The sequence below is a fragment of the Cryptomeria japonica genome, chromosome 1 (assembly GCF_030272615.1).
Source record: "Cryptomeria japonica chromosome 1, Sugi_1.0, whole genome shotgun sequence".
In the NCBI taxonomy this organism is placed as follows: Eukaryota; Viridiplantae; Streptophyta; class Pinopsida; order Cupressales; family Cupressaceae; genus Cryptomeria; species Cryptomeria japonica.
In genome coordinates this window covers 707,049,484-707,066,929 of record NC_081405.1, presented here as the reverse complement: position 1 = coordinate 707,066,929, position 17,446 = coordinate 707,049,484, and the positions used below count along the sequence as shown (strand labels likewise).

The 17,446-nt window shown below is 34.1% G+C and overlaps 1 pseudogene; it reads left to right on the top strand.

Annotated features, from left to right (window-relative positions):
* Positions 1-2,625: 2,625 nt before the first annotated feature.
* Positions 2,626-9,937, top strand: LOC131046090 (respiratory burst oxidase homolog protein F-like; annotated as a pseudogene).
* The last annotated feature ends 7,509 nt before the right edge of the window (positions 9,938-17,446 follow it).

Here is a 17,446-nt window from a genome sequence, read left to right as displayed (position 1 = left end):
AAATTGTGTAAAATCCATAATGTAAAATCAGATTTGAAAACTCCCAATCAGAATTATGCAAAATGTAAGAAGCGTCAAGTTCATCAAAATAAAATTTAGGGAAATATGAGTCTTGGCTTATGAATGTAAATTGAGAACTTAGGTGATTACTATTCCCACTTGTTTTTCATTTAGGAGGGATAATCAATAAGATGTAACTTCAGTCCTTAAAGGAGAGCTGGATGTTGTATGTGATTATGGTCTTTTATTGTGTTTTGATTGATTGATGATTAAATGCAAGAACTAGGTAAACAACTAGAAAATTGATAATAAACAATATGAATAGAAAGATACATAATTGTGAATTAGAAAATAAGCTCCGATATGGAAATGGAATTTAGAGAGGAACCTGTGTCTGAATTCTGGGCTTGAAAGTGCTGATATAGGTTGTGAGGCACCACTGTCTAGGGGTGTCTTTGTCAATTTAGATGTGCATATTTTAGATTAGGATGCTTTGTAGATCGTCTTTGCGAAATTTCAACAAAAAAGTGTTGATCATTGGAGTGAATTAACAGTGATTAGGGTTTGTCTCTTGATTTGAATCTAGAACCATGTATCTTTGTTTGCACTTTTTTGAATTTGCAATTCTCTATCTTTGGATCTAGAATCTACGCACAAAAACGAGAGGAAAGTGTTGGGATGTATAGGGGCATCTACACATAAAAACAAAAATAAAGTGTTGGAATGTATAGGGGCTTGCTTAAGTCAAACCACGAGTAGGAATTAACTTCCACTACAACAATGATGATTAGAAAAGAGAGCTTACCCCTGGTAGGGTAGAGGCTAAATTTGAAGTAAAATGTTGAATTGACAAGATTATACCTGAAGCTTAATAATGGTGGTGATGCAATGGTCTTTGGATAGGACCCTTAAGTGTTGATGCAATAACATGACATAACAAGACAAAATCAAATATGAAAACACATTTGTACGAAGGTTGTTGTAGCTTGTTGCTCCATTATGCTCAAATTTAAAGAAATTTGATCATAATGCTTGCTCTAGGATGTACTTGAATATGCTTAGGATTGTGTTTATTAAAATGATTTAAGAAAGATCATCTTATAAAGGGTTCTCGAGGTATTTCATAAATTAGGTCGACTTCCAATGGTCATTTTCAAATATCGGGGTTAGATAGCAAATGGTAGGAATCGGTTTATTGACATGTTTGGTTTCAGGCTCGTTTTGAGGGAACTATGATTCTTAGTGCCTTAATCCACCAGGACTATGACTACTTAGAAAAGGGTGAAATAGAGGTAGATGCAAAGTGCATGGGTCCGAGACATAAGATCTAGTCACCAAATAAACATATGACAATAGTTTGATAGTGACAAGACTAGAAGTAGGCTTCAAATGAGCTATGAGGGAGCACACTAAAGCAAAGGTCCAAAAAGATATATGAAATTGTAAGGTGTTACAATTTATGATACTACACCATATAATACAATGATATTTACTTTTTAACAGATCTTATAACATTATAAAAGATTTAGTCTTAATCAAGCACATTAAGAGACTATAATTTGTTTTCCTGTTTGTTTACCTATTATTATCTGTTGTGATCATCTAGCACAGCCTATGTATGATGTTAATGACTGTTTTAAGTTTGTTTGCTGCTTGCATGCAGCCCCTTATCTGCTGGTTGGGCTGTATTTCATTAAGTTTGTTTAACTCAATTAAAAATGATTTCCAAATGGAGCTGACACAAGGGATTTAGGTTTGCCCATATATGTTCTGAAATTAAGTTTGCAGGAACATCTAGAATTGTGCCTATTGGAAGTGTACGTGTCCAAAATCAAAAGAGAAAAAAGTTCTCTCCACATAATTACACCAATTACCTTTAAAACTCGTGAAAGAGGAAGCATTTGTAAGGAATTGAGCTGTTTCTGCACTCCACAGTAATTATGAGAAAAACTAGCCTTACAAAAAAAGGCCAAGAAAAGGCTCCTTGAAAAGAAAAAAACCATTAAAAACGCCACAAACCAAAATTTATTTAATTTTGTATTTCAGAAAGCAAACGTATATAAGTCTATAGAAAGTTGGTATTCCTGGAGATTTATCTTGATTAGATGATATTGTCTAAGGTTTTATCTTGATTACGGTCATGACAAGAATTTTTCATAAAAATGAGCATGAAGGTTAAAAACTTAAAAGTATCGAGGTGTGTAATAAGGTAACGGATATGGAATGACATATTAAGCTTACACTACTAAGTTTATAAGTGTTAAACATTCAGAGTTGACTGACATTTTCTAGGCTTAATATGTTGCTTAATGTATATGATCACACTAAGAATACACTTCTAAACTTAAAAATGTTAGACATTCGGAATTGACTAACATTCTCTAGACTTAATATGTTGCTTAGTGTGTAGAGTTTAAGACTGACTGATTTTCTATATTTTAGATTATGCCAATATATTGGACATCCCCAACAACAGCAACAAGAATGACACTAATGGATATGAAATTCAGCTGCAGAAAGATGAAGAGCCTTATGAGTATTTTGCTTACCCTACATCTGAACCCAAGTGGGCATCAGCTGTTTGGAATTCACTCCCAGCTAGGAAATAGCCACTCAATAATCATAATGAAGAAAGTTATTGCATTAAACATTGGCAAAATCTTATCAGGTGCTGAATATGCCTTTCAAGATCTGAGATTCATCAGCAAGGCTACCAGCAATACTGATAGGGAATCACAATGGAAGGTGGTGGAACGCAGATTCAACAAGTATGCTACAATTGATAGCATTTTGTCTCCAAAAGATTTTTCTGTGTGTATAGGTTGGTTAGTTTCTGTTTCATGCAGAAATCCAAGTTATAACTTAGCGTGCAAGCATAATTCCCCGCTATAGACTGTATAACCAAGGACTTCAAGAATGTCTACACATTAATGTTTTAGCTCCTGCACAAAGATTAATAATAATTATATATTACAGATTATATCGGTTTGAATTTTTTTAGTGTTTAACAATGTTGAATATTGACAATTTTGAGCTATAATCTTTCAGTAGTACAGTAGTTATAAGCCTGCAAGAAGAGCAGTGCCAAGTTTACGATGGTTTCAGCCAATTGCTTCCTGTCTTCAATAGTTTTTGCTATTTGCAGGGGTCGGTATCATATAGGAAACCTACTTAGCATGCAAGTTTTGCAACATATTTCTTTTCTACATATTTTTCAAAGACTTTAAGCATGTTTCTCTTCAAATGTTTAAATTGTCCACAATGATTAGCAAATATATTAATTTTTTTCATTTGAAGCTTCAGCCTTTGGATATACAAGAAAATCTTTTACCAGTATATATAGGATCTCTAAGGCATGAAGGAGATCATTATTACAATACAGACTTTCTTCTTCAAAATTCTTTTCCTGCCCGTATAGGTTGGTCATATAGGAATTAAACTTAATTTGCATGCCTTGGGAATATAGTTCTGCTAGATAATCATGTTTTTAAGGAATTATGCATGTCATGGATGTAAAAAACTCAATCTCCTGCACATGGACAGAATCAACCATATGTAATATAATCCTTTGAATCTTAAGCTCTAGAATCCTGATCAATATAGTCCATTTTTTTCATCTATAATCCTTACCTAGGAGTAATCATCCATATAAGACTCAGTTTACAGTGGTTTTTATTGCCAACTTATTATAGGTAAGGCTGGAAGCTCCTGTAGTTTGTTTCTGAATCTATAAGAGCATAAAAAAATCACTTTGACACCAATTTTTGTGTACATCTCATTTTCTTCATCATGAAGAACGATTCTTAGGATGCTTAGAAGTTGAACCATGCCAGTTGGATATGTTTTTTCAGTGGATCCCCTTAGCTCAAACCTAGGACATTCTTAAAATTTGTCTTGGAAAATTCCTCGCAGTGGTGGTTGGACTGATGCTGATGACTCTACTGGTGAATGACTAACATTGAATTGAAATCTTGTACCTAGCTATTCTCCCATGTTCTCCAATCTTGATCTCAAGTTTCAACAATCAATTTTTGTTTTTGTTTTATTGCTCATTGCAGGGTTGTTGAGTTTCTTTTATCTATTCTAATCTAGCTGTAGTTTTACATTTCCATTTACCTAGGTCCTATTTGATTACTCAATTTATTTTCTTTCTTCATGATCCTCTATTATTTGATGTTGTAATTCTCATTACTTTTTTGTTTTTGTTATGATGCTGTACTTCTCAGCGATGGAGGATTCTGAAGAGTTTACACGGGAGCTTCTAGTTCTAAAAGCCCTTGCACGTAGAAGAGGTGATCATACAGTTGAACGGATAACAATGGAGGAGCTCAGGATTTATTGGTTTCAGATAACACATAGAAGCTTTCATTCTCGAATGCAAATCTTCTTTGACCTGTATTCTTCTGCTTATATAAAATTCAAATTACCGCTCATGTTGCCAGTCCAAAATTAGTGGTACTGTTTGTAATCATCAATAGTCTTCCCTTTTGCAGCTGTGACAAGGATGCAGATGGAAGAATAACAGAGAAAGAAGTCCTTGAGGTAATAACAATAATGACACTCCATCATGGTTTTACGTGTAAAGTTCATACATTTCTTGTGTCTTTTTGTGATTTGTAATAAATAAATCTATAAAACTTTTAATCAGTTCTCAAGTTAGATTCATTTAGTTTTGGATATGGAAGGTTATTTTGTTGAGTGCATCATCAAATAAGTTGTTAATCTTGCAAGAGCAAGCTGAGGAATATGCCACACCCATTATGGAGGAACTTGATAGAGAGAAAAAGGGTTACATTGAGGTAAACACTGATAAATCTTCTTTCACATATCTAAGTCTTAACATGAGAAACTAATGGATATATTACTACATCTGTAAGGTGTTGTGATTTCATTCCTTGGATTAGTCCTCCTCATAGCTAAATATAGTATATACATAATGGGGCTAAGGAAGCTGGATAAGAGGACAGTGCAAATGGAATTTTCTAGAGATCTACTTGTCCCTAGGCCTTCTTTGTGCTCCACATGATTGAAGGTTATAAGTGGTCTGGATTTAGTATCAGTCATGTTCCTGAGTCGTAGTTGATCATTAAATCTCTACCACTGGCGTACCTTTTAGAAGGCTTTTTTTTCAGGGTCTATCATATGGAGCACTCATATGTTGTGGGAGCACAAGCAATTAACGGAGATGATAATGTCCTAACAACATAGGACATTCTGTCTGGGTCTTCCTGTTTTATGGGCAACCTGGTGGAACTGGGAGTAGATTGGGTTGGTCCATACTTGTTGTAACCTTCAATCCGGAGATACTCCAGATTCCAGAATATCTTCTTAGAAGGATTTTGCTTCTTTTAGACTATTAGTGTTCTGTTTCTAGGCTATTGGTACCAGTCCAAACTCCAGACTATCTCAGAAGGATTTTGCTTCTTCTAGATTACTATTGTCCTGTTTCTAGGCTATTAGCATTTGTCCAGATTCACTCTTCTTAGAAGGATTTTGCTTCTTCTAGACTAGTAGTGTTCTGTTTCTAGCCTGTTGGCATCAGCATGCAATAGTTTTGTTATAGTTGGCTCTATATGTATTTATTATAGTTTTAGAGTAGGGATTGCCTAATCTTTATTCTTGGAACAGATGATGCTCTGATTTCGAGCTCTGTAAGAGTTGTATTGAAATGAATATGCAAGCTACTTTTCAAATATTATGAAATCTATAATTAGGGATTCCTTTGGCTATTTTCTTGAGAAAATCTGAGATTCTAATCCCAAATTTTCCTTTCAACTATTTTAAAGGTTCTTGGCAGTGAGATACTAAATTGCTCAATCAATATATGGTTTCCTTGTTTACATTGACTACTTTGATTAATCTTTGATGATACGAAATGATAGATCTATTTCTCATGCTGTTGTTATCTTTTGGCTTCATATTCTAACTTGGTCGTACAACTATTTAATCAAGCACTCTCGATCAGAAGAAAAAACTATAAGAAGTTCAGTCATTGATTTTTTTTCTTCTTTTTGTTTAGGCATTTTTATTTGAGTTTCCTAATAGCATTTTTCTGGTAGAAGGATAGCAGTATCAAATTCATTGGTTCTGTATAAAATTTACTTGAATATTTTAGGTGGGAGAATGAAGCCTTGTAATCATTAATCAGTAATCATCCTTTTCTTTTTGTATATTTCAATTTTCTCTGTATGCAGATGCAAAGATAGTGTCTTTTGGGAAATTGAAATTCCATTCTATGTTTATATTCAATTTTTAAATTTGGATCTAGTAGTCTATCCTGTGAAGGTGAAGAGTTTTTTTGCAACTGAATGTTTTGGGTACATATAATTTAAATTTAGAGGAACCTTGTTTTCTCCTTGTACTATTGATGTTTATTTAATCTTCTAAGATAAAAGCCACGATCAAAATTTAGCTAATTAATCTAGATTCTTGCATTGGCAGATTTCCTAACTAGAAAGTCTTTCTCGAGCTGCAGCAGAAGGCTTAAGAAGTGATGCATATCAAAATTACAATCAGACGAGTCTTTCACTTCCAATTAGAAGAAGAAACCCTTTTTATTCCATGATACGAGGGGCAAAATTATTTTAAATGGATCACTGGCAGAGATTATGGATCATTTGTATATGGATTTTGGTACTCATTAGCCTCTTTCTTTAGAAATTCTTTCAATACAAGAAGAGATCTAGTTTTAAAGTTCTGGAATATTGATGTCTGCATAGCCAAAGGTGCTGCAGAAACACTTAATTGAATATGGCACTTGTTCTTCTTCCTGTTTGTCGAAATACTATTACATGGCTTCGTTCTGTCCGATTTAATGCCAATATAGAGTTCCACAAGGTAGATATCATCACTGCTTGTCGAAATAGCCTCTTGAACATGGCACTTGTTCTTCTTCCTGTTTGTCGAAATACTATTACATGGCTTCGTTCTGTCCGATTTGATGCCAATATAGAGTTCCACAAGGTAGATATCATCACTGGCAGAGATTATGGATCATTTGTATATGGATTTTGGCACTCATTAGCCTCTTTCTTTGGAAATTCTTTCAATACAAGAAGAGATCTAGTTTTGAAGTTCTGGAATATTGATGTCTGCATAGCCAAAGGTGCTGCAGAAACACTTAATTGAACATGGCACTTGTTCTTCTTCCTGTTTGTCGAAATACTATTACATGGCTTCGTTCTGTCCGATTTGATGCCAATATAGAGTTCCACAAGGTAGATATCATCACTGCTGCGTTGCTTTTCATGATTATGCATTATACACAAGGAAATCACTCAAATAATATATTTATACCAGCATCAGTAGTTGGTGGATGTTTGATTCTACAATGAGAAATATATAGATCATATCTGATGGAATTTAACACCCTTTCCTAGTAATCCACGGAGAAGTTTTTTTCACATTAGTATTGTTAATAGGGTGATGTCTTGAGTCTACACAAGTATTATAAAAAATGTTGGAGATGATCAGATATCTTTTTCATTCTATATTACCATAATATTCATGGTTGCACTTGCTTGTATAGGTGAATCGTTGGATTTGAGATTTTGATATCACTTGGTTTTTAATAATATTTGCAGTTAATTGCAGGTGGAATATTTGTTGGAGTACTTTTACATGCAGGGGTTTATCTTGGATGTGATTTTGTTCGAATAGATACTGCAGATGATGAACCCTATAATAGAACCATTGATGCTGAAAATTTTGGAGGCACAAAGCCTTCATTTGTGCAAATTCTTATGACTGCATAAGCAACGACAGGAGTAGCTATGGTGATGCTTATGTTTTTGGCATATCTATTAGCAAGTTAGCAACTCACTGGTCTAGGAGAAATATTGTCAAGCTTCCAGGGCCTTTGCATAGATTAACAGGATCTAACGCTTTCTGGTATTCCCACCATTTGATTTCTCTGGTATGCTCACTTCTTATAGCTCACTCCATGATGCTGTTCCTTTCCCATGGGTGGGCTCAGAAAACGGTGAGAATAATGCCATCCTTTATATTTCAGTAGTTGGTCCCAAGAAAAAGTTTAACTATTTGATGTCAAATGTTTTTACCAGACTTGGATCTACGTTTCAGTACCATTCCTGTTGTATATTGGGGAGCGAATAATGAGAATCTTGAGAGCAAGGCAATATAGGGTCAATATGATTTAAGGTAAATATTTATCTATCAATATTAATTTATAGGTTAAACTATGATAGGTGCACTGCATTCAATGCAAGCATAACATATTATACCAAATCTTTACATACCTTTCAGGTTGAGCATTCAGCCTTGGGAACATACCTACACATAAAAACAAAATAATCTAGTCTAAATGTTTAAGATGATTGATACTTCACTAACACTGGCCTGCATATACCCTGGAAATGTGCTAGCTTTGTACATGTTAAAGCCCCCAGGCTTCAAGTATCAGAGTGAGATGTATCTCTTCCTGCAATGTCCATCAATATCATCATTTGAGTAGTATGTATGAAAGGTTAATCATTCATAAGTTCTTATTCAGCAACTATTGAATCTGCCACAAGCATATGTTTTATGAGAATTTCTATGAGCATGATAACATATTATTCATGATATCAGACATGCTGATTGTAAAACAAAGAAATATTTGCTTCATGCATTCTTGTCTGTTGAAGTTAAATGGTATAACAGTCTTTACATGTGCTATTGATTGATATATACTTATCTCCTTCTGAACTCTTGGAATTATAATATGTTCTAGGTACCTTTTCTCTATCACATCAGCACCAGAAGAGGACTACTTAAGTGTTAATATTCGTACATCTGGAGACTGGACTCAAGAAATGGCAAAAGTGTTTTCAAAGGTTTGTAATGATATCTTAGTATTTCATATAAAAATATTACCTGCATAACTTTTCCTTTGTTGGCCTTAATGATTTTATCTACTCTCTGTTTTCTATCTCTGTTAATGGTTTACTTGTTACTGTGCAATGTTGGTTGTCCGTAATGCACTCTGATTTTCAGCAGGCATTGCAGCTGCTTGAAAATGATAATACTGAAACAAAACTTAGCATCAACCAATATGTATTATGCACATACAAGGTACTGATCAAACACATAGGTCAGGCATGGATATTTATGCTTACCATGCAATTGTTCAAAATTACAGCTTTAGATTATGTATATATAGTCATCTATATCTGGGAATGTTGATTCAGAAGTATGTTATTTTTGTAATCAATAACAGATTTCCCAAACTTGCAATAGATGGCCCGTATGGTGTTGCAGCCTAAGATTATAAAAAGTATGATACGTTGCATCTGATTGGACTTGGAATTGGAGCTACTCCATTTATTAGCATTCTGAAAGACCTGCTGATTCATGCCAAACTAACTGAGATGCATCCATCACTTTGGTATGTGTCGGTTCTCCTTGATAAGATTTGAACCTACCATGTTAGCTTCAAGATTCTGGCTCACTTTGTTATCAACAAATTATAATAGATTATATCATCTAACAGGCATCTCCAATGTATGACATTGGATCCCCATCTCCAAGAAGGTGGCGGAGATCTAATAGAGGTCCTGTGAATGCTTATTTCTACGGGGTGACGAGGGAACAAGGATCTTTTCAATGGTTTAGAGGTGTAATGAATGAAATAGCGGAGTCTGATCAGAAGGTATATCACATGGAAGGTAGTTTTATTGATTCAACAATATTATCTTCTTAATGTGAATAATCTAATATTTTGATAATTTAGAATTTCATTTCTATCAAAATATAATGAAAAATTTACTGACATATGATGCTTGGTGGATAGGCTGTGATTGAAATGCACAAATATTTGACTAGTGTATATGAAGAAGGGGATGCAACGTCTGCTCTCATTACTCGCATTCAAGCCATGCTCCATGCTAAGAGTGGAGTGGACATTTTATCTCGAACAAGGGTGAACTCTTACTTTTGATGTATACTTTCCAATGTTGTGGAGGTCACAACTGTCCCCTGCTAAATACGACCATTAAAAAAGTCAAAGAATTAAAAATTGAAGTATATTGAATAGAAGCTTTATCTACAAATTGAACTAGGTGTGTAGGACAGCACAATGATTTTAGCTTTCATACTTGAAAAGAGATCAAGATTAGGAGTTGATCTGATTAAGGATCTATGACTGATTGCATAAAAATGCTAACATTACAATGCTTAACAAATTGAAATTAGCATGTACATAAATGTTTAATTGCAAATAAATTGAAGTGATGAAATAGAAAAATTAGAGAGAAAGAGAAAGGAGACACAAACAACAGGAGTTGATTACGGAGTTCGCCACAAGGTGACTACGTCTCTGGGTCTGCCCAACTGGGTGAGAGCGATCCAATTATGCTCCAAAAATGAGTTTACAAAGAGTTACAAAGTCTCCTCATGTCTCCTTGCACGATAATCAATTACAAAAGTCCTTCTCCAACAAGTACAACAAGCTTGACTTCAAGCTCCCAATGCACAAAGACGAACAATTCACTATCACAAGCTAACTCTCCAAATTGCTTAGCTCTCCAAAAATTCTCTCTTCAAACTCTCACCAAATTTCCTCTCCTTCAAACTCACAACATACTCCCTTTTATACAATTTTACATGTTAAAATGGAGTTAAACAATAATATTTTACAATATCCCCTATCTCCCTATTACATCCATAAATCTCCAAAAATAAACCCACCCCTTTAAAAACAATGGCCCTTATAATCTTTTAAAAATATATCCCCCTAAATCCAGAGCCTTACATTATTAGTATGGGCTACATATTATTTTTGGCTTATTTAACAAGCATTGCATTTTTTTAGCCTTTTTGAGTTTTACATTGTTTAAATATGAACAAGGCCTATACTAATCACGAAATAATCGCAGCTGATTAGTTTGGAGACAAGTGCAGGAGATAGGCGGTTAGGGGTTTCATCCCCTACGATCCCCTTTATCTGGATTGCTACTTGTTATATAAAACACGCCTCTAAAATAAGGCAACAAAGATCTCGCAGTATAATGCTGGACATTTTAAATAGGAGGTGAGAGAGGTTAGGGGTTCAAATCCCGTAACAAACGTATTAACCAACCAAATCTTGATTTACTTCTATGAGGTGCCACATGGAATTTGAAACTAGTTTGAGCATATCCGCTTGGATCAGGAGTCCATATCATATTATCAAATTGATAGATGTCTCTCCTACCACTATGGAATTTTTTATTTTATTTCTCATATATAGATTAATTAAAGTCCATAGTTGCCAAGAAACCCCATCGTAAGAATGTGAACTGCATACACATCCCCATACCGACTACATTTACATATAATATAGCTGTCTCCTTATTAATTTGCTCATGTACCCTAATTTGATTGGAATCCCCATTTCCATACTGGTACTAGATCCCTTGTATCTCTTGATAACTATGCATCAAACCTTTTCTAGGCTAGAGGTATGCTATATAGTGAATGTTCAAAGGTTGATTTATTAGCATCCTCACTTATCCTATTTTTCACGTCGCCTGTTTGTATATTATTTTAAACATCGTGCATGTTAAATTCAACTTCTCAGTCATGTTCCTAGTTTACTTGCAGCAGAGTGTGCATGTGCGTGCTATCTTCCTTCATCATTTAAGCTTGATAATGCAGTCTTGCAAAGATGGGAGAGAAACTAAAACATTCTGGTTATACAGAGGAGAATTAAAACACCTGCTTCTAGAAAAATTCCCAAATACTCTTCAGGAGCTTCTAATCCCCCATAATATTCTTGTTTGAGTGAAACCAAAGGAAGAAGAAACCCTCAGAGATAAGGCGTAGTAAAAAACTGTTGGAAATGTTTTCCTTTAGAAATCATCCCAGTATGCAGCTATATTGAAGATTAGACTCCTTAAATTAATTTGATGCTCTTATTGTCATATTCTAAAGAAAACAGTCATACAAATGCCACTCATAATTGCATTTGCCTAATTGAGATTGTTTTTGGGGAATCCGTCTATTACCACATAAGTGAGACGCTTTTGAAGAACTTGTAAATATTTTCCAAATTTTAATCTCATTATTGCACCTTATCCTTATCACCCAACTTTCAATGAGCGACAATGTTCGTTGAATACTGATTACAACATGCAGATATCACTGGACCCTAGAAGCTAAGCCCCCTGTGATGATCAATCTATGACATTCATATTTCGAGCTCTTCTGTCATCTATATCTGTTTTAGATATAGATATGGTACGTGTCATCAGCACACACATCAATAATAATAAAAAAAATAACCACAAAAATGATGAATGCAGATCATGAGTTCACATGCACAAATCCTCCACACACACTTAGACATGATGGTTGGGTGGTCACACTTAGATACCCCTAAGTAAATACTTGATCTTTAATACACACTCTCGCACACACAAACACACATACACACCTAGACATGATGGTTGGGTGGTCACACCTATACACGCTCTAAGTAAATATTTGATCTTTAATACTCTCTCTCACTCACAAACACACATACCAAGACATGATGGTTGGGTGGTCACACCTAAACACCCCTAAGTAAATACTTGATCCTTAATACACACACACTCTCTCTCTCACACACACACCAAGACATGATGTTTGGGTAGTCACACCTAGATACCCCTAAGTAAATACTTAATCCTTAATGCATTCTCTCACGAACAAACACATACACCTAGACATGATGGTTGGGTTGTCACACTTAAACACCCATAAGTAGGCTTTACTTTTTGTTTCTAACATTATCTATTTCTTTTGAACAAGAGTGTTCTTTTGTACAACATTGGGTCACAAAATTATGTAGAAGTTTATATATGGATGAAAAAATATTTATCAATAAAAAATAGAAGCATTTAATTTGATGTGTTTGTGACATTTAAATTAATGAAAAATTAAAAAAATCAATTTATTTTTTATTTTTTAATTTTATATTATTTTATTTTTATTTCCACCTTTCAACTCATTGATCAATCAACTTTGTCTCCATCATGCAATCAATTAACTTTGTAATTGTCTCAATCAATTCATCTCATTCATTGCATCTTTGCATCTTTAGGTAATCTCCAAAATAGTAGTATAATAATAGATGAGAAATAATATTATTAATTATGGAAAATTGAAAGTTTCTCCTACATAAAATCTATTTTTTTCTCATAAAATAAAAATATAATGATATGATAATTTAACAATAATGTAGTTCTAATAGTTTTTTTGGCTTTTGTCAATAGTTTAATAGAAATATAATAATATAATATTTTTTTAAGTGGAATAATAAACACATATAATAAATTTGGCGTACTTTATCTATATTCTTCTAAAGATACGTATGCTAATTGTAATTGAGAAACAAAACCAAAGATCCCAAAAGAGAGTAATGCAAAGAAAATACCTTTTTTTGCCTTTTCCCGATTCAAAAATCAATGTGCTCATTTTAGTTCTTTTAATATGTGTTGGATGGATTTATTGAATTTTGTTGTATCGAAACTTCTTAGAATTATCAATAATATTGTTAGTTCCCTCAATTGCATCTTAGGTTTTATTAGTTTGTACTCAATTAATCAATGAGAAATTAAAATTTAAACAATGTGATTAAATTTTTTAATGTATATTATTTTTAATTTTTTTTTAAAAATATAAAAAATTATTTTATTTGACATTCTAATTTAAATGGTTTTATTAATCTGATGTATGCTATTAGGTTCATAATTAATTGTATTCGTGATGGATCATCAATGTAAGGCTTTTGACTCTTCATTTTGATTATATGAGACTTAGGAATGCTATGTTAGTTTAGCACTTTTTGACTCTTCATTTTAGGTATAAAAAGTTGTCATATTATGAATGATTTTCACAAATTTTAACTATAGTTATGAAAATATTATGATATATGATTCATATTATATTTTGACACATCTATAGGTCAACATCAAAAGCAAAAAAATCGACCTAGTCATAAATTAGATGTACTAATTATCCTTGTCCAAATATTTATTCATCGCATGTAATTTAGATATGATTATGTATGCATTGCTTCAGTTTTAAATCTATATCATAGTTGGAACCAAAAGAAAACCATCATAGTTCTTTTAGGTCCATACAAGTATAAGTCTAGGCTTAACAAATGATATCTAAGTTAATATAAGTCAAATCTAGAAAATCTAGATAATTGAATATGGTAGCATGCAACTATTAATATTTTGTCTCACCTTGTCCTAAATGGCCTAAGTATTTTCCTTGGGAAGTATCATTTTTTTTGACAAACGCATGACTTTGTTTTTATCGTAGGTCCTTAGGGGGCTCTAAAAACATGTCATAGAAGGCATCAATAAATTGTGAAAGGTCTTAGGCACCAAGGAATTTTTTTTTTTCAATATTCACTAAATCTCCCATGCCAAATTTAAAGGGGGGAGATAAAAAAAATTCTTTTTGAGTTTGTTAGGGTTTTGGTTGCCATTGAAGGAGTCTTCATTCATTTTTAGCATGGATACACATCATTTAATAGGGCACATTACATGAACAAAAGAATGAATATGGCACGTCGAAGAAGTCTAGAGGAATAAAATACCACATTCTGCAACAAACAAGAGGCCTAGCATGTTGCATGGGAGGTTAGAGAGGTTCTAGGTGTTCATGCAAAAATCACCCATGTTAAAGATATTTTGTGAGGTATACCTTGTGTAGAATGATTAACTTGAATGACGTCCCAAACTAGCATAGAAGAATGTCGGCGTTTAAATGGATTACATGTAGCATGTACTTGTGTTTCACCTTATATTTGTTGTTCCTCTTAGCCATTTCTTTTCACTGGACAAATTGAGAAGTTGTACAATGCTTAATAAATAGTCTACATGTGAAGGTAGTGAAGGTTCCAAAGGATCAACATGATCTAGTTGTTGGTTTTTTACAAGTAGTTAGGTTTCCCTAGATTTTCTTTTTTAGAATATTAAACTTGAGATAACCAAGAAGAAATATCATGCATAGTTACAAGTCTCAAGTATAAATGATAATAAAATAATTAGTCATAAAGATAATAAATGGATTGAAAGAATGAAGATAGAGGATAGTGCTAGGACAATCAACATCAATATAGTTTTTTGGAATGTGTCTAGCATATCTTCTTAGAATTCATGATGTGGTTTAATAGCCCCTTGTGAGATCCTTAACTGGAATGGTAGCAATTTCCTAAATAGGTGCATATTTTGGAAAAAAAAGACAGCCAACTCAACTCCCTACAAGTGGTATCAAAGTGGGTCACAGGTTTGAGTCTCCTCAAATAACACTAGGGGGGAGATTGTTGGAATGTGCCCAGTGTATCCCCTTGGTATTCGTGACATGGTTTAACATCCCCCAATGAGATCCTTAACTAGAATGGTAGCAGTTTCTTGAAAAGGTGCATCGTTTGGAAAAAATGGCTAGCTCAACTCCCTACAAAGTCTCTTAAACAAATTAGGAATTTCAAAAGTTTTAGTAAAATCACAAGGAAGAAAGTTGAGGTGGAAGCTTTATTAGAAGATAAACCTTTGTTGGCAAGGTAATGAGATATTAGTGAAAATTTAAACTTGAGTGAATGGAGGATTTACCAATGCAGATGTTTACAATTCAAACTTTTTGCATATTAGAAAAGAGTTAGTTGTTAGTTTGTGTTTAGAAATTGATATTGATTCAAACATATCTAAATATAATTTGTATGCCAAGCAAGAGATGGGGGAAACAACTTCTTCAACTCTATTCAAGTTTTGAAATAAAACATTAAAGGGTATGAAATGCATGAAAGAATATTACCAAAAAGATAGTCAATGAAGACAAGGAAAGGACTATCATAAGAGAGAATATAAAGAATAGTTCATCATCTATAATCAATGGGAAGTTGTCAACAAATAACAATAAAGAATACATACCTATGAGAAAGGGTAGCTATTTGACAAGGTAATAATGAGGAGTTAAGTGATACTCAAAATAGTTTGTAACATGGTAGTTACATTTGATTCAAAATTGTCAGCATAAATAGTTTTATTATCCAGCCAGTTAGCTAATCACCTTTTTAGTTAGTGATCTACTTGACACATTGGTGCAGTCACTGGTGAAGAGGGACCTCGAGGAGATCAGTCCAAACTGGTCAACAAGAGTCAACACAACGGAAACACACACATATGATGGAGGCAATGCATAATAGATAGTTTTATTGCATGAAAGCTAATTACATCCAACCGGTAACAACCAGGTTACAACATACCGACACACAGGTCTGGTAGAATAGGTCTCACTGGGACCTTGGATCGAAAGATCTATCTTGTAGGCACAATTTATCTATCTGATACTCCTTGATTCTCTAAGTTGATTGATTACATTCTAAAGCATGATTACAAATATATATATATATATATATATATATATCGATCCAAAGGATCTGGTCGGCCCGAGAGGATCAAAACCCAAACGTGCAGAAATGAATGAGGTCGGCCTCCAAAAAATCCAAAGGATGAAATGCAGAAGGTCAGCCACACGCCAAGAAACATCAAGATCAACTTCCAAGGCTCTGCAAGCATCGAATGGGTTCCAGTAGATCACTAAAATAGGTCTCAGGCAACTGGTAACAATGGAACAACCAGTAACAAGAAATTGTCAAGGAAACCAATAGCGATATCTTGCCGGAAAGTGATCCAAATGAGATGCGGTTAGAAAGCAAGAAGGGTGATCAAGTCTTCAAGAAGAATCCAACTCCATAGGAAATTGATGTGCCAAAATCGGGACACAAGAAGGAAACTGAAACTCCAAACAAAAAACAAAATGGAAAAGAAAATGTTTTTGGTTGATGCAAGATTGTTGTGAACCGGGGATGCTCTTGCATCACACATTTATCCTAAGTTTAATTGGGCTATTTTTTCTCACTTCATAGCTTTGAGACTTGTACCTTCACCACTTGAGACACCTATTGCATGCATACTTACCACTTGCTCACACACTTGTCAAGTGAGCCCACAAATGGTATGATTTGTCTTCAAAATGTCTACATAGCTCATCATCCAGTTGGTCTCAAGGACTGATTGAGTTCACCCTTCAGCTTCTAAGCTATTGTAGGGATTTTCCTTTCAATGATGAACTCCAAGTAGTCTAACTACAACATTCTCTTTACTATTATGGTGAACTACACAGAGATTAGCTACATCCTTTATATGCTTGTAATATAAAAAATATACCCCTTGCAATTAATGTGACAAATGGCGCCTTCCTCCATGTCATCAAAGGCTAGGCTTCGACACCTTGTCCTTTTATCCACTTGGATTATCCTTGTCAGCTCCGAGCAGAAGCATTACCAACTCTGTCGACCTGTCACCTTTGAGGATAAGGTGTGACGTAGAGACGTCCGTGCGGTGCGCTAGCGTTCCGCAAGCCTGACAGTCCACAGGTGTTTGTTTGAGCATTATGCCCGTGCTCGGGA